The 16,856-nt window shown below is 34.3% G+C and overlaps 1 long non-coding RNA gene across 1 annotated transcript; it reads left to right on the top strand.

Annotated features, from left to right (window-relative positions):
• The first annotated feature begins 12,543 nt into the window (after positions 1 to 12,543).
• On the top strand, positions 12,544 to 15,422 carry LOC145086023 (uncharacterized). The gene is made up of 3 exons (XR_013700278.1): positions 12,544 to 12,983; positions 13,694 to 14,376; positions 14,456 to 15,422. It is a non-coding gene; the product is annotated as an uncharacterized LOC145086023 (long non-coding RNA).
• Positions 15,423 to 16,856: the final 1,434 nt, after the last annotated feature.

Here is a 16,856-nt window from a genome sequence, read left to right as displayed (position 1 = left end):
ACTTCAAAGGACGAACTTCGTGGAAATGGAATGAAAAAAGGAGCTTATTGGGGGGCGGTGCTCAACAAGTTTCACGCTATTTTAAGGAAAAATCCGTATCGCAACAACGACATGTTGAGCAGCAAATGGGGTATGATAACTAAGCGGTGCAGCAAATTCAACGGTATTTACAACCGGATTGCGGCGCAACAACAAAGTGGATCCAACGACTTTGATTTGTTCAAAGCTGCTAAGGAATAATATCGGGTCGAAATGGGTCATGTTTTCGACTTTGAAAAATCATGGGAATTGTTGCGAGCGGATCCAAAATGGAATAAAACGCCTACATCGTCGGAGGTTCAATCCAAAAGGTCTCGCAATTCTAGTTCGGTCGACGTGTCGGACGCACGGACTAACATCGACCTAAACGCCGATGACGATGAGATCCCGAATGATATCCAAGAGATATCCCCACCACGACGACCGCCTGGACGCGACAAAGCGAGGCGCGCTGCAAGACATGCGGAGGAGGTGGAGACGAGAGCAAAAGATGCGGCGGAAATGAGAGCGAAATTCGACGAACATAATTTGTTAATAAAGGAAAAAAATGAGTTGAAACGTCGTCATTTGGAAATTCTGGAAAGTCAGGCACGGGAGAAGCGGGAGCAAAAAGAGAGGGAACTAATGACACAACAGTTGTCAATTCTTCGGACAAGCGAGGATGGTTTAGCACCTGCTGATCTAGCGGTGCTACAAGCAATGAAGGGACAAATTAGGAAAAAATATTTGGGTTGATTAGGATTTGTGTGTGGTATTTAGTAGTGATTTCAATGTTATTTTAGTTATTAATTTAGGTTTAAAATTATGTTTTTTTAATTGTAATCGGATTTTAGATTTTAAATATTATGTCTTTTTTTTGTTTTTAAAGTTATATGTTTAAAAAAAATATTAGTTATTATTAAAAAAACGCTAAAGGAAAAAAAAACGAAAAAAAAAATTAAAAAAAAAAACGAAATAGTAAAAAAACATACAAAAATAATAATATTTATTTTCAAAATGTTGGTGTTACATCTTGTTGTATCTTGTTGCCCATTTCCTCACTTGGTGTTATAACACCATTTGCTTACGTGGCATGTGAGGTGGCACAACTTGGTGTTGCACCTTGTTGCCCACACCCAATGCTCTAATATTTTTAAACATCCTAAATAGATTTGGAATACTAGTGTTACTTTGTGTTGGGATTCGTGTTTTAGAATTTAATATTCGATATAATAATTTCAAACAACACAATAACAATTTAAAAAAACATTTTTAATAACACGATTCAAACAACTGATTATTAAATTTTCATCATATAATATTAAAAATAACAATGTCGAAACGAACATCCAAACCACAATTTAGTTTGATCAAAGAAAGCTTTATTTTGTTTCGAATGTGTTTAATGACAACTATTCTATAATCAAACGTGGTGATTATAGAGTATTAGTACGACATATAGTTGTTTCGAAGAGTGTTTGTAATTTTTTTTAAGTGAATCAAAAGTTAAGCCAAACCTACATACAAACACTTCGTCTAGACGTTATTGCAAGTGCGTGAAATGGTACGATTTACGTCCACCTGGCACAACACATCATTTGTTGGGAGTTGATCCATTTTTATTTTTGACGAGTTCGGGTCAAAACGGTTTGACCAACCCGGTCAAAGAGTTGAAGAATTCATTGGAAAGATCAGATAGATTTCAGGTTTGGATTCGAAATGGTGTGCTTAGTCTAGCAGATGTTGCGAGTGAAGGATCATTATGATTTGTGGACAAAACTTGGTAACAACAATAATAATAAATGAATAATTGATTTCTGGAAAAATCGGATAGACTTCAGGTTTGATGTCGAACAACAACAATAATAAATTAATAATAATAATAATAATAATAATAATAATTGAATTTATTATCTTACGGAATCTCAACGTTTAATCATCAATATTAATCGTTGGTTGTTTGTAAAAGCCTTTTGGATATTTATTAATAAACTAGTTTATAACCCGTGAGAACTACGGTTATAAAATTAATTAAATTTTCATATTAAAAAAATCAATTATTTTAAATAAATTATATTTAAGAGATATTTTTTTAGTTTAAATTATAATCGTTGATTTAAATAAATACGTGAAGTTATATCACCTTATAATATGTATTAATTTAATTTTAATTTTTAATTTAATGTCATTAATTTAATATAATAAGAGTGAAAAAATTTAAAATTTGAAATTTGAAATTTAAAATGAAGAATCAATTAATAATTTAATATAATTAGAGTGAAAAATTTAAAATTTGAAATTGATAATTAATAGGTTTATAAGTGGCATGATATGTAACATACAATATTAATGATAAGTTCTAATAATATGACATTTGGCAATAGGAGAATAAACTTATTTATTTATTAGAATATATATATATATATATATATATATATATATATATATATATATATAACACGTGAGAACCACGGTTATAAAATTAATTAAACTTTCATATTAAAAAATCAAAATTATTAATCAATTGTTTTAAATAAATTATTACTTAGAAGATTTTTTTAGTTATATAATATTATAATCCTTGATTTAAATAAAGACAAAATTGCAAAAATGGTCCCTATGGTATGCATTTTTTTGGGGTTTTAGTCCAAACCACGACTTTTTTGGATTGATAGTCCTTTTGAGCTAGTTTTATTGTACATTTGGTCCCTCGGTAAACTGAAATGACTATAATATCCTTGGGGTATTTATTTATTTTTATTTTTCTTTCATTTTTAAACCAAATAATTATTTATATTTATTTAATTTAAAAATAAGAGGTCTCTCTCTCTCTCTCTCATCGTCTACTGATAAAATGTGTCCCATTTGCATATTGGAAACCAAATCAATTTCTCCCATGAAATTATCAAATATTCACTTCTCCGAATAAATTGTTCATACTCCTTATGTTTAAGGATTTGGTTTGCCTATGATGAAACACACAAGCTCTTTAGGAAACCCAAATCGATGATTCATGTAGTGAAACAAACCCAAAAACATCGGAATTTCACAGTAGTGGCAGCAATGGGAGGTGAAGATGGTGGTAGTGGGTGGTGATGACGGAGGGTGGAGGAGCCCTGGTGGTGTCGTGGCGGTTGAACTACAGCGGCAGGCGGTGGCCATACTAAAGCACAACAATAGTCGGTGACAGAAACGGTGTCGGAGTATATGGTGGTGGCGAGTCACGACAGGGGGAAGGCGGAGGGACTGCCAACATTGGTTGTGGTGGTCCATTTCTCCGGTTAAGTGAGAAACGGAGGAGAGTGACAAGAAGAGGTGGTTTGAGGTGGTTTCTGGCAGGTTGCTTGACACAAACAGGGAGGGAATGGTGGCGGGGCTCGACCAAGATTGAAGAGGATGGTCTCCGGTGGGGTTGCGGTGGTCTGTGGCTCCACAACAGTGGTACGATACCCATAGTGGTGGGTTGATTATCCGAGCAGGAAAGAGGTTAGGGTTGTTGGTTGCCAAATGGTGGCCAACGGTGGTGATTCACGGCGGTTACTGGTGGTTCTATGGTAGAACAGTGGAGGGACAGTGTGTTGGATTAGTGTCTAAGTCCATAACTATTTTGGTATGTACTTGACCCGATGGTGCATGGTCCTTTTGGGTTGCCTTCACCAAAGCAACTTGATAGGATGAATTATGGAGAGAAAGTATTAAATATGATTTATTAATATATTATGAGAATAATATATTAAAGGAGAAATCATATTGTTTAATTAATATTAGTCAATAATTAATTGGTAATTAGTTTTGTGACTAAAAGAGATTAATTAAACTTAAGGGACTGGAATTGTAATTATAAGATAATTGAAATTTGGGCCATGGATTGCCTTATAATAAGGAGTGAACGAATTCTATGGGGAAGCCCATAAGGAAATCGTCCAAGGCCTTAATTAAAGGAGTCCATGGGTTGCTTAGGGCTTAAGCATCCAAATTAGGGTTTCCTTATTAGATAACCTTAATAGCCTCACTATATATAGACCCTTTAAGGACCAAAAACGTGGCTAAGAGACTTATTCTAGGGTTTCACACGTTTTAGGGCAGCCTCCATCCTCTTTCCTCTTCATCCTCTTGCTTATGGTCTTTGTGAACCATTAGAGGAGTGACATTTGTGACTCTAGGCTTTCTAAAGTCAATACAAGGAGATTTGGGATTGTTATTGCTACATAACAATCAAGGTAACATCTTAAACCTATTCTTATGTTAATATGATTACTTGTATGCTAGAATTATGGTTTATAGTCTTGGATAACTTGCATGTACAATAGAGAAACCTAGATCCAAGCATTACGGTTTGTATGAGCACATAGAATGTTCTTAGGACCAAAACCCATCAGTGGTATCAGAGCCTAGACTGGTTTCTATTGTATTGATGCATTATATGTTTGAAAAATTCGATTTTTGGTGTTCTGGAGGCTGGACTCGCCGAGTCCATGCTGACTCGACGAGTCCATGCTTGACTCGACGAGTCAACTCGTCAGATGGAGAATACTTCGGGATTTCTTGCTGTTTTTGCTTAAGGATAGTCGTTTTATCATATTAGATCAATATAAATCCAATTTTATGATATATTTGAATATATTCTTGATCTAATTGAAAATATTTATCAATTAATAAAATATTTGTTTCCTTATGTGATAATTGATTAATTATTTTGATTAAATTGGTAAATTGTTTTGCAAGAAATCATTAAATAAATCAAATATGGATAATTATGTGATTAAATGTTAATTTAGATTATTTGTTATTTGACCCTTGTTGTTATGAAAAGTTTCATGTTTTCCCCTTTAGGTTTTATAGTTTAAATTTGAACCCAAAAGTTTTGTTGTTTTGAAATTTAAATAGTTGAAACCCTAATGTTTTGAAAAAGGTTTCAAAACTTGACCTCAAGTTTTGGAATTTAAATTTTGATTAATAGTTTAATTTTGATGTATATTTAAATTCTAAACCCTAATGTTTTGAAATATTTCAAAACTTGCCCTCAAGTTTTGGAATTCAAAAGTTGATTAAAAGTTTAATTAGGAATGTTAAATTCTAAAACTCTAGTATTGTTTTGAAAAAGTTCAAATCACACCCTTATGGTTTTATTAATTAATTAAGGTGTATAATTAAAAGAGGTTTAATAAATCCATAAAAGTTTTGGTTTACAATTTAATTGAATTAAAAGTATAATTGTTAAATTTGACCACCTAATATTTTAAAAGTGTAAAATACACCATATACTATATATAACATTAAAAGTCTAACATTATATATATGTATGAGTAAAAGTCAGTCTTACCGTTAGTAGGCCTCATTCACGAAGCTGGTCTATAAGGGGTGTTTAAGGAAACTTCCTATAAAATGGCGATTGAATGGGTATCCACTCTTACCCACCGCAGTCTTGACTAGTGGAGGGTCGTTAGCCGAATGGGTAGGATAGGACGAAACCTTCCATTATAAGTATAATGAATTACTAAAGTAACTGAATGTTTTACAAATTCCCAATCTTAGTTACTTAGGCTAAAGTGAATTGATGCAATTCCATGAAATTACACTTTGTGCCCTTGCGAAGACATTAGTGGAGCGTGTGTGGTTTACCGACACACTACATGGTTCTAAGCAAAGGTAGCAAAGGGTGACTCAATGTTTGTCATAGTTCGGTGGAGCGTGTGTGGTTTAACGGCACATCGAATAGATGACTGTAACATGTGAGGGCACCATGTAAGTTTGCATGGTTATTCACACCCGCTTTGTGATCCTCGGCATCCCAGTCACAAACAAGAGGGGCATATCAAGATTTAAACATGCCAATGAAATGTTCAATGAATCTCAAAGGATCTAGGAGTTTTCATAGATTTAAAACTTAAATTTCTTTTTCGTTTTTCATGGTGGAAATTAGTGAATCGTCATTCACTTACCTTCAAATGTTCTGCAATTTGGGTTACGGCATCCCTCTCCCGAGTTGTAGAATATTGTGTTGGGTCCCAGCCTTAGTATCTCATTTGGGTGATTTACTAAGGACTCAATCAATCAACTAACTTGAATTTGTTTTCTCCCGTTTTGTAGATGTCAAAGTTCGACAACTATGGTCTTCCCAAATCCCGTGGAACAAGCTTTCCACATGAAGATGATATTCCACAATTCGATCGAGGAACAAGATATCATGTTTCACTTCCTCCACCTCCTCCAATTATTCTCCCTAACCCACAAGTTCAAAGGCTTGAAAAGTTCAAGATCACTCAAGCCCTTTAGGCAAGTAAACATAAAGAAGGAAAGTCGGTGTGTGCACATGTCCTAGGGATGAAGTCACACATTGATAGGTTAAGAATGTTGGGATCCATTGTCTGTGAGGAAATGACTGTTGATTGGATTCTTCAGTCACTCCCTAACTCATATAGTGAGTTTGTAAGAGAGTACTATATGATGAACCGCAACGTGACCCTTATAGATCTCACCTATATGCTTATTACTGCTGAATCAGCAATGGTTTGGCGCAATAGAAAAGCAAAGTTGATTGGTGAATCTGCCTTCAAGACCTATATGGATATAGACAATGGCAACGAAAGACATGCTATGATCGAAAAGTTTGATCATAAGAGAAAGGCAATGTCTGAAGTAGTTCCATGTCATGTTCCAAAAGAGTCAATTTGCTTTTGTTGCCAAGAGAAAGGGCATTGGAGACGAAGCTGCCCCATTTACCTAAGAGATCTAAGAGATGGGAGAGTCGAAACGTATGGCTCTAATATAGGTAAAATCCATTAACTAACTCTTTTAAGCTTCTATTCTAGATTCTTAATACATAATGTGATAAGATTACAATTGATGTTTGTAGGATCGAAGAAAAGAAATGAAGCTTAAGGGAAGAAGTGAGCAAAATCTAACCGTGAAGGAATGGATTTCGATCACATTTCTCGAAGATTAGATTCTTGAGCTACTACTTAGAGTTAGAATTAGATTGCTAAGAAATATGTATTAGCATAGTTTTTCAATGAATTGCATTGTAAGGACAAAATTTTTCCGCAATAAAATAAAATTTGATTTTATATTATTTATTTATCCTTGCAATAGCGTATATGAAAAATTGATGTTTGAATGTTTCTATTATTAGCAATAATGGATTTGGTTCTTATTATGTTATTTATGGAAAGTCGAGAGTTTACCAAATAGGGAGAGTTTCTCATCGCCCAAGTTTCAATTAGATAGAAACTTGGAATCATGCAACTTGGTTGCACGATGAATAAGAAATTTTATATTTGGAAATTAAACTAATTCATTGACAAAGTGTCGAGTGAAGGACTAGGAGATCGAGTACACAAAGTTGTGTGCTGATCAAGTCCACCACAAGAATAATAAAGATATTCGTCATGATTTACTAAAGGTTTAGTAAATATGATTATACTTATAAGATTAAGTGTAATTCTTAATTGATTGAAAAAGTTTAAATCAATAGCAGAACGAATAAGAAGAATCAAGTAGGCAGAAAGATAAAAGTTTCTCTATTCTAAGAAGAAGGGAGAGTACCTTTAATGCTTTATGATAGGTCTTAATGATTAAGAACCATATCTCAATTGATCCTCTAAGTGAGTCTTAGTGCAATTGTATGTCTAAGAAGAGGAATCAAGAATTGAAGAAATGGTTAAATCAGAAAGTCAATCATACTTCGTTCCAAAACAAGTCTTAGAGTTAAGATTGTAATATTGAGTGATAAGTATTAAGAAGGTTTATAGCATTCATCAAATATGGAAAAGTTGTGATGTCTTGGATAAGACAAAGACTAACTAGGACCAATTTATGAAATGTTTTGATAAAAGCTACGCTAACTCTTGAATAATTGTTTGTCAAGAAATGTTTATTGACAAGAGAATCTTATATGTCAAGGAGTCAGTGGGAGTCTTAATGTTTGAAAAAGGTTCAAGAACAAATCAAATAAACCTTATCGATCATCACTAGCACACGAGTTGAGGTTTACAACCTATCTTGTTGACATTATTTTGTTTATGTGCCAATCCAATCGAGTTAATTATGCATGTGAGTCCTATGAGTTCTCATTTGAATGCATAAAAGTCAAGGACCTTGATCAATGGAAAGTACATTGATAAGAAAAGGTGAGCTGCTTAACTACTTGGAAGACATGGTGGGCAGCTGTGCTACCATAAGGCAAGAAATCGAGATTAAGAAAGTTCGATCCATCTGAGTTTGAATTTGTCGTAAACTTTGGTTTTAACAAATTACATGGATAGGAACACATACACCGTTTAAATCTAAGTTTCATAAGATTTCCTCCTTCATGAAAATGATTATGAGGAAATGCTTTCACTAAGAAAGATTTTAAGAAGATAGTGATTGTAAAATTGCATTCTCAAATTTGATCATGGTTACGGTATCCCTTTCCATGATTTGAATTGTGAGGTTTGGCAATTAGTCTTAATTGTTTAGACACACATATGAACTATCTAAGACAAATGTGTATAAGTTCAAAAAGCCTTGATAAAAGGTTATCAAAGCATTAAATATTAGAAACATGGACTTAAGAAATTCAATAGGTATTGTTTTTCTGAAAGTTAAGATGTTTCTGAATACATGTCAAAGCTAGTGGGAGCATAAGTGTTATGTTTATAATAATCATCATGATAGTGGGAGCAAAAATGTTATGATTGTATGATTATTAAGGAAAGTATTGCAAGTTGGCAATATTAATTATAGAAAACAAGAGTCATTCTTTGCAAAGTTGCAAGGATGGAATAGTTATTTTGCTATAATTAAGGGAGAGAATATTATGCTTCATTTCAAATCTAAAGGCTTAGGTTGAGAAATGTTAATAAATTTAGTCAAAGGTACATAGTGTGTTCTTAAAATTTTGATTATGATTACGACATTCCTCTTCACAATTCGAATTTTGAGAACATAGCAAATGAAATATTATGGCGGAAGATTGATAAAGTATCAATTCTTTATGTAAGACATTATGCATTGTGTCCCATACGCTTCGGGTATAGGATCGATTGCATAGGCTATAATATTTGACCATTCTAAAATTTTCCAAATGTCTAGCGCATTTAGAGGGAAAAGGGACTAGAATCGGTTTTGATTAAAATAATTAAACAACTATCAAAGGACAATCCAAAGTTTGCCGAGGATTGGTCGCTTGTGAGTAGTTAGAAGTATAGTATTGGAAGATATGCAAATGTTTCCATATTGGATGGACCATATTGACATTATTATGAATATATAAGATTCTATTAAGAATAAGTTGTCATATGGAAAATATGGAAACGTGTCCATATTGGGAATTGAATATTGAAAATCTATGAATAGATTAGAAACCTTTATGCAAAAGGATGTTCAAAGGAATGTACTTTGAGTGAGAGACATCATATCTAAGGAATTGTATTGTAACAATCTCCGATAGAGGACTTTGTAATCTCATTGGCAATAGTCTTTGTGACTTTGGTGCAGTGATATTACGAAAGGATCATTGCATAAAATGTTAGAATCTAGCATATTCTATAAGTAGCAAGAATTTGATATTCTTTCACTTATGAAAAAAGGATTTGGAGTTATGAAATGAGAATGATTGGGAATGTGCTCAATTTGGTCTATTTCACAAAGTAAGAACCATAGGTAAACATTGTGTGCATGCTAGAAGCATGGGACAAGTGTAATAATTCAAGTAAGAAGTTGATTACCCGAAACGACAAATAATGAGTAATCGATATGGTGATAAATAAAAGGTGTTTTATTTATGCTCAAAGGTTTGAGGCCATATGGGATTAGTATTATTCTTGTGTTTCACTTTGAATGTTTTGACTTCCTGAATAATTTAATTGGTTTAGAACAGTCAAATTACTCGAACGGGCCACAGTCGTTCATATGTTGGAAGTAGATATGAAAGAAGACTGTCGTGAATTGGTGTGTGGATTGTCTAAAGAGCATTAGACATAAGCAAATGTTTGCTGCAACATTCATGAGTGCTTATAAATATGATTTGATCATTGGATTAAACCCACGCTCACTTGGATCACTCCATGAATTGTTTCATGAGTGATTGGTGAGACGATAACATCTTATATTCTTGAAACCGAGATGTGTGAGTTGTATCTTGCAAATCGGTTGCACATTGATAATATGTAAACGCACTAGTAACTTGGTGTTATAAAACATATTGTTGTGTGTGATTCGGTGAGTGAGTGCAAGCAAGCATTGTATCAAAGTTTATCCGTTCCTTTTATCCAAAGTAGGATAAAAGCGATATATTTGGGCGCCTCGATGATTTAGTAATGACAAACGTAAATGCTCGGCCGGGCTAGGGCTAATTTGATTTGTTCAATTAGTCAGTCGTCATAAATCGGAATTCGAGAAATAGTACAAAGAGAATGATTAGAAATCATGTCTTACAATATCTAGAATGGAGGAATATATGATCCCTTATCTAAAGGACACGCGTATCTGATAGGATCAGAGTTGACAGCGGCTTTAGAAAGCTACGATTGCAGATCAGGATCTGAAGTCATACGCATAATAGTTATTAGACTTATCCAAGTGGGAGACTGTTGGATTAGTGTCTAAGTCCATAACTATTTTGGTATGTACTTGACCCGATGGTGCATGGTCCTTTTGGGTTGCCTTCACCAAAGCAACTTGATAGGATGAATTATGGAGAGAAAGTATTAAATATGATTTATTAATATATTATGAGAATAATATATTAAAGGAGAAATCATATTGTTTAATTAATATTAGTCAATAGTTAATTGGTAATTAGTTTTGTGACTAAAAGAGATTAATTAAACTTAAGGGACTAGAATTGTAATTATAAGATAATTGAAATTTGGGCCATGGATTGCCTTATAATAAGGAGTGAACGAATTCTATGGGGAAGCCCATAAGGAAATCGTCCAAGGCCTTAATTAAAGGAGTCCATGGGTTGCTTAGGGCTTAAGCATCCAAATTAGGGTTTCCTTGTTAGATAACCCTAATAGCCTCACTATATATAGACCCTTTAAGGACCAAAAACGTGGCTAAGAGACTTATTCTAGGGTTTCACACGTTTTAGGGCAACCTCCATCCTCTCTCCTCTTCATCCTCTTGCTTATGATGTTTGTGAACCATTAGAGGAGTGACATTTGTGACTCTAGGCTTTCTAAAGTCAATACAAGGAGATTTGGGATTGTTATTGCTACATAACAATCAAGGTAACATCTTAAACCTATTCTTATGTTAATATGATTACTTGTATGCTAGAATTAGGGTTTATAGTCTTGGATAACTTGCATGTACAATAGAGAAACCTAGATCCAAGCATTAGGGTTTATATGAGCACATAGGATGTTCTTAGGACCAATCACAGTGGTTATAGGGTGGAAAAGGTAGGGTTATGAGCTGACTTTTGTGTGAACAATAAGGAAGTTCAGTAACCCAAACTGATCAAGGTGGTGCTGGACATGGTGAGCGGGTATATTAGGAAGAAGCAAAAGTTTCACATTTTGTCTATGACCACATTTGATCAGGAAGAAAATGATTTTACTAGTTTCCATGAGTTGACTTTTGAGAGAGAGAGAGAGAGAGAGAGAGAGAGAGAGAGAGAGCTATTATTTTTAAATTAAATAAATATAAATAATTATTTGGTTTAAAAAATGAAAGAAAAATAAAAAATAAATACCCCAAGGGTATTATAGTCATTTCAATTTACTGAGGGACCAAATATACAATGAAACTAGCTCAAAAGGACTACCAATCCAAAAAAGTCGTGGTTTGGACTAAAACCTCAAAAAAATGCATACCACAGGGATATTTTTGCAATTTTGTCTTAAATAAATAGATGAAGTTATATCACCTTATAATCTATATTAATTTTAATTTATTTTTTAATCTGATGTTATTAACTTAGTATAATTAGAGTGAAAATTTTGAAATTTAAAATTTAAAAAGGAAAATCAATTATTAATTTAATGTAATTAGAATGAAAATTTTAAAATTTGAAATTTGAAAGTGATTATTAATAGGTTGACAAGTGACATGATATGTGACATATAATATTAATGAAGAGTTCTAATACTATGACACTTGTCAATAGGAGAATAAACTTATTTATTTATTAGAATAGGGAGATATTATCTATCCATTCGTTTGTTTGTAAATTCTAAATAAGTCGTGATTAGTTCATAATAATAATTATCGAATTGTTTAAATATCAAGTCTGAATTTTAGGGATGCAAGCGGATCGGGTATTACCCGCTACCTGTGGGGATCCGAACCTAACGGGTCGGGTATTACCCGTCTTAACGGGTAACGAGGCGGGGACGGATGAAAATATTTATACTCGAAGCGGGGACGGGTCGGAGACGGTTATGACATTATCCGCCCCGTTTAAAACCTGATATTATATATATATATATATATATATATATATATATATATATATATATATATATATATATATATATATATATATATATATATATATATATATATATAAAATAAATGTTTATGGGAATTGGGAAATCTTATTCACAATATCAAGTTCAAGACGACGCTTCAAGAGTTCAATATTTCGACTCATTTCTTTAAGCATTGATTGAATCACCGATCTTATTCTCTCTCTAGTCTCTTCTCGGATTCTCCTAGAATCAAGAACTCATTATAAAAAGATGCAGCCACACACGGAAATTATTCTTCTTCGCTTAAGCCCTTCATTCCTCTATGATTCTTGTTCAGTTCAATATTCAAACTTCATCTTATTCTAGAATCGACCCCTCGTTCTTCAGTGAATCCTTCACATTTAACCTTCACACCGACATTAATCCTTCACTATACAATTCAATCTTCACGGTGAGCCGACGACATCAATCCTTCACCTTCGCTTTAACCTAGTCTGCACTCATGGAATTGAAGGAGAATAGCGTACAAGAAGTTTTGGCTTCATTAGAAAATCCTAAGCCCAGGTAATCGATTTTAGTAAATTAGATTAATTTGTAACTAATTAATCCTCCAGCCGATTTTCCTGCACTCGGTTTTGGTTATTACTCACTCATTGAGTGATTTTGGTTGTAGAAACCTGATTAAACTATGGTTTTGTAGAAACATGATTACCCACTTGCATCTATTTTGGAACTGATTAACCCTTCACTCGATTTTCTTGTACTCGATTTTAGTTATATTAGTCAATTAATTCAGTGATTTTTGTTCCAGCAATGTGTCCATATGCGATTACTAGATTTTCATTAACCGGATTTGTATGAATTTGGTTTCTCTTTCATGAATCATGAAATAATATGTAACTTTTTTGTTGCTGATTGGTAATATATTTCATGAACTTGGTTTCTTTAATGCTCTAGATATGTATGTATACTAAACTGATATGGCTACTTTTGTTGTGGTTGTAATCTGTCCATCTTAATTTTTCTGACTTATATGTGTTGTGGTCGTAATCAGTCCATCTAAATTTACCTGCACTCGACTTTTTGTTGTGGTTGTAATCTGATATGGCCTTTTTTTTACCTTGAGCTTGACAGTGCAATATGTCTAAGTTTTTTCCCCTATAACTACAATTTGTCCATATTTAGCTTTCTTTAAACTTATCTGATTCAAAAAAGAATCATGTTTATTGTGATGTTGATTACATCTTGTTTATCCTTTTGCGGTGACATTCAAGATCAACGAGCCCCACAACCAAGTGTTGAGGCTGTTGGAACAGCAGATGGACAATTGGCTGGAACAACAGATGGTGAGCGGGCTGGAACAACAAATGCAGAGGCTGCTGAAAATACAAACAGAAGATTAACTTGTAAAGTTTGGAGACATTTTAAAAAGCAAAAGATTGATGGTGTTGATAAGGCGATATGCAACTACCGTAAGAAAAAATTGAGTGGGATAAGCAAGAATGGGACTACACACTTACATGAGCATTACAAAAAATGTTTGTGAAAAATAATAAAGACATAAGACAATCGATCTTGAATCCACGCCAAGAAAAAAAGATGGTCCTGTATCACTTGGTGCACATACATTTGATCATAATGTTTCTCGTGAAGAACTAGCAAAGATGATCATTTTTCATGAGTATCCACTGAACATGGTGCAACATGTTAGATTTAGAAATTTTGTTAATTCAGTTAACCTGTTATTTAAACATGCATCACGAACTACCATTACGAGTGACATAAAGGACATTTTTTAGAGTGAAAAACTAAAACTAAAAAGGATGTTGAATTCTAACCAAGGCAGAATTTATGTGACAACTGATATGTGGACAACCTCTAACCAAAAAAGAGGTTACATGGTTGTCACTGCACATTATATTGATGATTTGTGGAACTTGTGAAGTAAAATTTTAAGGTATTTAGTTATTTTGACTCTTTTATATTCTTTCTTTTTTAATTGTGAACTAATTATTTTTCTATTTTATAAATTGTAGGTTTATGTATGTTCCAGCCCTTGATAATGCTAAAACGCTAACTAAAGCATTAATTGGGTGTTTGGTTGCATGGTCCATTGATTGCAAGTTATCTACCTTGACTTTAGATAACTGTAGTGTAAAATTTTCTTTGATGGAGAATATGAAAGAAAAATTGAGACATGATAATTTTCTCTTGAAAGGGGAGTTGCTTCACATGAAATGTTGTGCACATATATTGAACTTAATTGTTCAACAAGGGTTAAGTGCAATTCAAAGTGGGATAGAGTCCATTCGAGAGAGTGTTGTTTTCTAGACTGCAACTCCAAAAAGAGTTGAGAATTTTGAGGAAACGAAGGATGGTCTGTCTCTTTCAAGTAAAAGAAAGTTAGTTTTGGATTGTAAAACTAGATGAAATTCAACTTATTTGATGCTTATGAGTGAGATTCCTTATAAAGAAGTCTTCAATCACCTTGTACAAAAAGATAAAAGCTACAAGCAAGCACCTAGTGATCATGATTGGCTTTTAGCAAAAGTGATGTGTGAGAAACTCAAACTGTTTTATAGCGCGACTGAGATGTTTTCTTGGGTCAAATATCCAATTGCCAATCTCTTTTTTCCCAAAGATTTGTGAGATCTGAATATTGCTTCAAGAGTGTGCTATATCACCTTATGTGGAGATCAAGACAATGGCTACCAATATGGCTGGGAAGTTTGAACAATATTGGTCTCTTATACATGAAGTATTAGCCATAGCCACTATATTGGACCCAAGATTCAAAATGAAGTTGATTGAGTATTATTTTCCCAAAATGTATGGTGATGAATCCCCACATTGTAACATCCAAGCATTTTAAGCCAAATTTAAACTTTTTCAACCATAAAACAAATAGTGTTTTACAAAAATGTTTTCAAAATATTATTCATCAGAGTGTCCTAATAAGAAAATCATAAGGAGGTGGAGCAGTACGGTCACGCCTTCGCCTTTCCATGATCTCATGAAGTACCTGAAACAATAAACTAAAACTCGGGCTTAGTGAGCTACCCCTAAAATACCAAAACCACACCGATAATACCATATCAGTAAAAAAATAATCAACAACATGCATACTGGGCTTTCGGCCTGACCGGATCGCCCTGCAGGGCCTACAGTCAATCTGAGTCTATCCCGAGCCTTCAACATGACTGGACCGTCCTCCTCAGCCTACAGTCTCTTCGGACCGCTCGTAGGGTATGTTGGCATTCAGCACAAAGTAGGACCGCCTCAACCCAAACATCAAGCAAATAATCATGTGTGCATAACTAACATATACTAGCATAAACAGGTATCAAACATAACTTATCACATTGATCATTAATACCAACAATCCCTCATAACCAGAGCACCGACCTAGCAGGTCACTAACATACCAATCCCTACGGATCATAAGAGCATAATAACATACTGCCTATTCTGATACCGAACTAACAGATCATAACCACATATAGCATACCACAACCAAGATAATAACTAAAGGCTCGGCCTTGGTGCCTTAGACCCTATTGATATAGTGATGATAACTCACCTTGCTAGTAGCTCGGAATGATACTTCCCACACGTCCAGATAAAGCTCCAACCACCTCGCCTGTACCCATAAGTGGCCCCCTCAAAAATCACTAAAATTACCAAAATGCCCTTGGGAGGTACAATACATCCCACAGTCCAATCAAGTTGTTGGTCAATGGTCAACAGTCCATGTTGACCTATTTGCTGAATATAACTTTCTTTGCCTTGAGTCCCTACTGATTCTAGAATTTCTCGACTCGACTCGCTGAGTCTCTAGCAGACTCGCCAATTCGATACGTGACTTAGTGCTTGGAGGTCCAAACTGACTCGCCGGGTTATCTTCCAGACCTCGCCGAGTCCATGCGGGACCAAACTGGACAAAACCCTACCCGACTCGCCGAGTCATTTCCCAGACTCGCCGAGTCCATATGCATATTCTCACGATCAAGCGATTCTGAGCTATCCCTTTGTTCCAAACAGTAGATCTAGGTCCTTAGAGTGTATTAGCAACGTAAAGTTGCTACCTTTACGTATTTGCATGCCTCAAATTCCACATCTAAGCTTGAAATAGGACTTTACTCATAAACAAGGGTTCCTTCATGACCCTATTAGGAACTTTATGAACGTAGGGCTCAAAAGAGGTTCAGATCTGAAGTTTCAACTTCAGATCTAGCTCCCATAACATAATCCCTTCATGAATAGCTAAAGAAAGCCCTAATCTTCACATATAAAAGATTCTAGAAGAAAAGAGGTCAAGGTAACAACTTGTTACCTCCAAAACGTGCCCAAGCTGAAGTAGACTCTGGATCCACACAAAATCCTTGATGCTAGCCTCTTGATCTACAAGTTTCCTTCACAAAAATCACTTCCCAAAGC

This window comes from Lactuca serriola, chromosome 1 (assembly GCF_051521515.1).
Source record: "Lactuca serriola cultivar US96UC23 chromosome 1, Lser_US96UC23_V15, whole genome shotgun sequence".
Lineage (NCBI taxonomy): Eukaryota > Viridiplantae > Streptophyta > Magnoliopsida > Asterales > Asteraceae > Lactuca > Lactuca serriola.
Note: the sequence above shows the minus strand (reverse complement) of the source record. Positions and strands in the feature narration are given on the sequence as shown.